This window comes from Xenopus laevis, chromosome 1S (assembly GCF_017654675.1).
Source record: "Xenopus laevis strain J_2021 chromosome 1S, Xenopus_laevis_v10.1, whole genome shotgun sequence".
Taxonomy (NCBI): domain Eukaryota; kingdom Metazoa; phylum Chordata; class Amphibia; order Anura; family Pipidae; genus Xenopus; species Xenopus laevis.
This window is the reverse complement of record NC_054372.1, coordinates 191,868,687-191,874,536: the sequence shown is the minus strand read 5'-3', so window position 1 is coordinate 191,874,536 and position 5,850 is coordinate 191,868,687. Positions and strand designations below refer to the sequence as shown.

General features: G+C 38.5%; 1 pseudogene; it reads right to left on the bottom strand.

Annotated features, from left to right (window-relative positions):
- Positions 1-3,375: 3,375 nt before the first annotated feature.
- Positions 3,376-4,747, bottom strand: LOC108705454 (annotated as a pseudogene).
- Positions 4,748-5,850: the final 1,103 nt, after the last annotated feature.

Here is a 5,850-nt window from a genome sequence, read left to right as displayed (position 1 = left end):
ACAGCAATGAACATCGCAATTTAAAATTTCCACATTTGGGAATTTTTGTTGGGAAATGTCATCTCATTAATGGTCTCCATACACTGTTTTATTTTCTTCTATTTTGTTTTATTTATTTTTTTATTTATTTATTTATTTATTTATTTATTTATTTATTCTCTTTATCCTTTTCTTGTTCCTTTTCCCTCTTTTTCTTTATGGTTCTTTTCTATCTCCCCTCATGCAAATGTTAAAGTACTGTGATAAGAGTCTTAAACTGTAATGTTTAAAAACTGGATAAGTGTATTGAACAAAGACAAGCAATATGAGGTGATGTTCTGTGTATTTGTTCTTTATTGTGAAAACGAATAAAAATTTTGAGTTACAAAAAAAAAAGATCAGAATATAAAAAACACAAATGAAAATAAAAAAACACTGAAGGATGTACTGATAAATACTAAACCTCTAAAAATTTAAATCTCTAAAAGTCTAAAATACTAAATCTCTAAAAGTCTGAATGGATTAATAATGCACCAATAGGATCAGTGCAGCTGCCATTGATTTCTATAGCACCGTGGCAACTTTTACTTGACAAATTTTTATATTAGAGTTCTTTCATTTACACTTAATAAAGCTTGAATTTTTGGTGTTTGAGAGAAGTAGAAAAAAATCCATACATTTTTAGAGATTTGTGAAAGAAATATAAATTTGAATGTTTTAAAATAGGCCCCTAAGTGTGGTACATGTATGGGACCTGTTATCCAGAATGCTCGGAACCTGGGGCTTTCTGGATAATGGAATTTTCCATAATTAGGATCTTCATACCTTAAGGGGCAGATTTATCAAGGGTCAAATTGAAAATGTGAATTTTCGAATTTGAATTTCAAGTTTATTTTAGTGTAATTCAACTAGGGAATAGTCCAAATTTGTTTCTAGTTTTTTTTTTAAAAAAATGGGGGATCTCTTACAATCAATTTGGAGTTATTTGGTGGAGTTATCAAATTTTTATATTGAAAAAATCTAAATTGATTTTGAATCGAATTTGATTTGAGTTTGCAGGTCGATCCTATTCACCCGAATTTAAAAAATTTGATTTTTTTTTTTTTTTTTTTTTTTTTCAAAATATTTTTATTAAACAAAAAGAAAAACATCACCATAAAAGTGTACAGTATTTTTCACATTTGGTATAATATATCACAGCATACAGCAGAGAACATTATTGCATAGGACACATATAAAAATCTTCTCTGGTAAACAATCACTCATTAAGTGCAATCCGACAGCTGAAAATCAAATGGCACAGTGTACACAATAAGCCGAAAGTGATGAAAAAGAAGTAACATAAAACTCAACATAGCAATACACACAAATGAGTTGCAGCACAGCAGCAGCAACATCTCAGATACAGGACACCCCGAGCAGACATAATAAAGTGGTACGAACCTCCCAGCACGATATAATTGGGTAAATAAGGAAGGTAGCAGGAGTGGCAAAATATGTCAATTAGAAAGTATCTCCTGGGCTATATCCCAGTTGCCCCAAATGCTATTAAAGCGGTCAATTGTGTCATTACGTAAAGCTGTTAAAAAGTCCATCCGTCTGACATACCTGATCCGGTTTAACAACTCTAGTTCAGAAGGTGGGGATGTCCCCTTCCATTTACTGGCTATACAGCACCTAGCTGCTGACAAAATAGAGTTTGCCAGTCTCTGCAGCGGAGTGGCAACGTGACGTATGGTATCCCCTAAGACAAATATAATCGGATCTTTAGGTATAGGTGAGGGAAGCACTTTGCCTAACCATTTGCTCACAGAGTCCCAGAAGCCTAAAATCACCGGGCACGACCAGAAAATGTGTAAAATAGTACCCTCCCCAGTATTGCATCTCCAACACTTGGGAGAAGAAGTTTGAGGGAAAAATTTGATTTTTTTTAATGAATTTCGATTGGTCATTTTCTTTTCGAATTTCAAGTTTATGGGAGTTTTTAGAAAATCCCATAAACTCGAAATTTGACCCTTGATAAATCTGCCCCTAAGTCTAATAGAAAATAATTGAAACATGAAATAAACCCAATAGGCTGGTTTTGCTTCCAATAAGGATTAATTATATCTTAGTTGGGATCATGTACAAGGTTCTGTTTTTTTATTACAGAGAAAAAGGTAATCATTTTTAAAAATTTTTTGATTATTTGGATAAAATTGAGTCTACGGGAGATGGCCTTTGCGTAATTTGGAGTTTCCCGGATAATGGATCCCATACCTGTATTAACTAATAACACTGTTTTAGGCATTGATGTGGTAGAAAAATCGAGCACCTGCATAATGACACGTGTAATAGATTTCCATATATAATTGTAATTACTACTACCTGATTGGAGAACATGGTACAATCCCACAACTGTAGCTGCTTTTTATACAAAACTGTGTATAAAACAGAGCAGAGTATGACACACAGTAGTCATTTTTATATCATACAAGTTTTTTTAAGAACTAAAATTAATTTCATCAATACACTGGTATTTTAGGCTCTCAAAGGTTTTTCAGCCAGATAACCTAAAGATTGATAGCCTAATCACTTAGTGAAAAAGCTATAGGTATTGGCTGTCTCATAACAGACTGTCTTATTGCATTTTGGTTTGACAGCCTTGGGAAATGATGAACAAATTGAATGTTACACAATTTGTCTACTTGACACTTTTTGTCTTTCTTGTCAGTATTTTATCCTAGAAAATTGAAGAATGTTTGGTATTTCAGAAGTAAAAAAAGGTTTATGACAGAATAAAAGTATTGTGTGGGAAAAAAAGAGGATTACTTATATAATTTCCCAGAAGCCATGATCAGCGGGAATAGATGTTGTTAGTGCTAAGCAATGCAGTGATGGATCATTGTGTGATATTTAATTAACTATTGCCAAGGCTGCTGTTACTATTATCACAGTAGGTCAGTGTTAAAGCTTGTCTCATAATGGAACATTCTGGGCCCTGAGATGAATAGATGACCATGGATCGCAGTAAATTTCCATGTAGGATGCCATGCCAGTTTCTGAGTGTTGTTCATCTGACTGTGTCCTTTAACTAAAAAAACAGAACCAGAAACTTTTATCACAGAGGTTTCTGATCCTCTGATATCTACTGTAGCAACAGTTTGGTCCTGCTTGATGGCTCAAACTTGGAGACAGATTTTGGTCAAGTTGCTTCCCATTTAAAAACTACTGGATTTAAAACACTAATAATTTAAAACTGCCACAAACAAATGTGTCCACAAGCATTTCTTTCCTTTCTGAAGCTTTTGTGATGCATTGTAATCATTAACCAGTCTTTGAACTCCAATGGCCAATTGATAGAAAGAGTTCTGAGACCAATCCTCCAGCACTAGTTATGACTGAGGCAAGATATTCTCATAATATTAATTTGGTTTTCGCTGCTTTCTGAGCAGACCTTGTGACTTTGACGGCTCCTGCTGCCTTCTTCTCGACTGCCTTGATTACTCCTACAGCAACGGTTCTGTCTCATGTCACGAACAACAAAATGACCAAGACGAGGGTAGTCCGAGAAACGCTGCACACACATTGGCTTTCCTGGGATCAGGTCAACAATAGCAGCATCACCAGACTTCAGGAACTTGAGATTGTTTTCCAGTTTCTTATCAGAACGGCGATCAATGTTCTCCTTCAGATCAGCAAACTTGTAAGCAATGTGAGCAGTGTGACAATCCAACATAGGGGCATATCCAGCACCAATCTGGCCTGGGTGGTTCACCAGCTTCCAATGGTGGGTCATTCTTGCTGTCACCAGCAAACGTAGCCACGACAGACGTCCTTCATGGATATGTTCTTGACGTTAAAACCAACGCTGTCACTGGGCACAGCCTCACTAAGGGCTTCATGGTGCATTTAAACAGATTTCACTTCAGTTGTTACATTGACAGGGGCAAAGGTAACCACCATGCCTGGTTTAATGACACCAGTTTCCACATGACCAACTGGTTCAGTACCAATACCACCAATTTTGTAGAAATCCTGCAGAGGCAGACGGAGAGGCTTATCATTTGGGCATGATGGTGGCAAAATGCAGTCAAGAGCTTCCAGCAGAGTAGTTCCACTGCCAGATCCCTCTTTATGTGTGATTTTCCATCCCTTAAACCAAGACATATTGGGGCTGGACTCAAGCATGTTGTCACTGTTCCACCCAGAAATTGGCAAAAGGCAACAGTGTCAGGATTGTAACCAATCTTCTTGATGTATGTGCTGACTTCCTTTACAATTTCCTCATATATTTTCTGGCTGAATGGGGTTTCAGTGGAATTCATTTTGTTAATACCAATGATCAGCTGTTTTACACCCACAGTGAAGGCAAGGACAGCATGCTCACAAGTTTGTCCATTCTTTGAGATACCAGCTTCAAATGCGCCAAAACCAGCAACAACAATCAGGACAGCACAGTCAGCCTGATAAGTACCAGTGATCATGTTATTGAAGAAGTCTCTGTGTCCTGGATCATCAATGATAGTTTCATAGTATTTGCTGGTCTCAAATTTCCACAGGGAGATGTTAATGGTGATACCATATTCACACTCTGCCATCAGTTTTCCAAGACCCAGGCATACTTGTCGGAGCCTTTTTACTATCCCAGCAGTTTCCTTCTCAAACTTTCTATGGTTCTCTTGTCAATTCCACCACATTTGTAGATCAGATGGCCAGTTGTTGTGGAATTTTCAGAATATATGTGTCCAATGACAGTGATGTTGATGTGAGTCTTTTCCTTTCCCATTGTGGATTATTAGATGTTTGGCGGGGGACACTTGAAACTCGTCGCAGACCGGGTGAGGAAGAGAGGATTTGAACTATTTTTATAACAGAACAAGTGGTCACAGAAGTTTCAGATACTCTGAATTTTATTATAGGCAACAATTCTGCTGTGCTTCATGCATGAGTTTCTAGTTGGCTTTTTTAATAGGACACTAGGTCACAGTGGTCACAAATCATATTTAAAATGCATTTTAAGCAATATCATTGTTCTCCTGTTCTAGTTTCTCTTTAAAAGAGAACCCATTGTTTGGAGTACTGCAGTTTTTAGAGCTCTTAATTAGAGATGGACGAATTTATCCGCCAGGCGCGAATTTGCGCGATTCGCCGCCAGCGAATAAATTTGCGAAACTCCCGCGAAAATTCGTGGAAAAAATTCGCCGGCGTCAAAATTTTTTTTTCGAAAAACGGACGCCGGCGTCAAAAATGGGCGCCGGCGTCGGAAAAACGGGCGCCGGCGTCAAAAACGGCCGCCGGTGTCAAAAACGGACGTCGGCGTCAAAAACGAGACGCCGGCGCCGTTTCGCGAATTTTTCGCCGTTTCGCGAATTTCGCGCGAAATTCGCAAATTTTCCGGCGAAGCAAAACGGCGCAAATTCGCCCATCACTACTCTTAATTGCTGGAACATTGAGTAATGGTGCCATAAGGTCAACATTTTGAACCCCCAATTACAATAAATGTAATATCATATATTTGTCTGACTGCATTTAATAGTGGGTTATTTATGATAGACCCAGGCAAGAAGTTCAGAGCACATAGGGGCACAATAGCATGCCTTTAGTGCTCAATTAGCCAGCACTTCTTCCTCCATAGGGCAGGAGTAAGTTGGTGATGGTTAGGGGGCCCTTCATGTAGGCTAGTGATGTGCAGGCCAGCCCAATATCCACGGGACCCATTGGTTGGGCGGGTTTGGCCAGATCTCGCTGTCCCATTTGCGGGTTCAGGTTGAGCTCTTCTACCTGCTCTCCCCGCCCGCTGCCGGCTTCCGACTTCCGGTTTTATATGTCTATAAAGGAAGCCAGAATTAGGTGCAGGTGGATGTGGAGGTCATGTTTTTCTCGACCCAG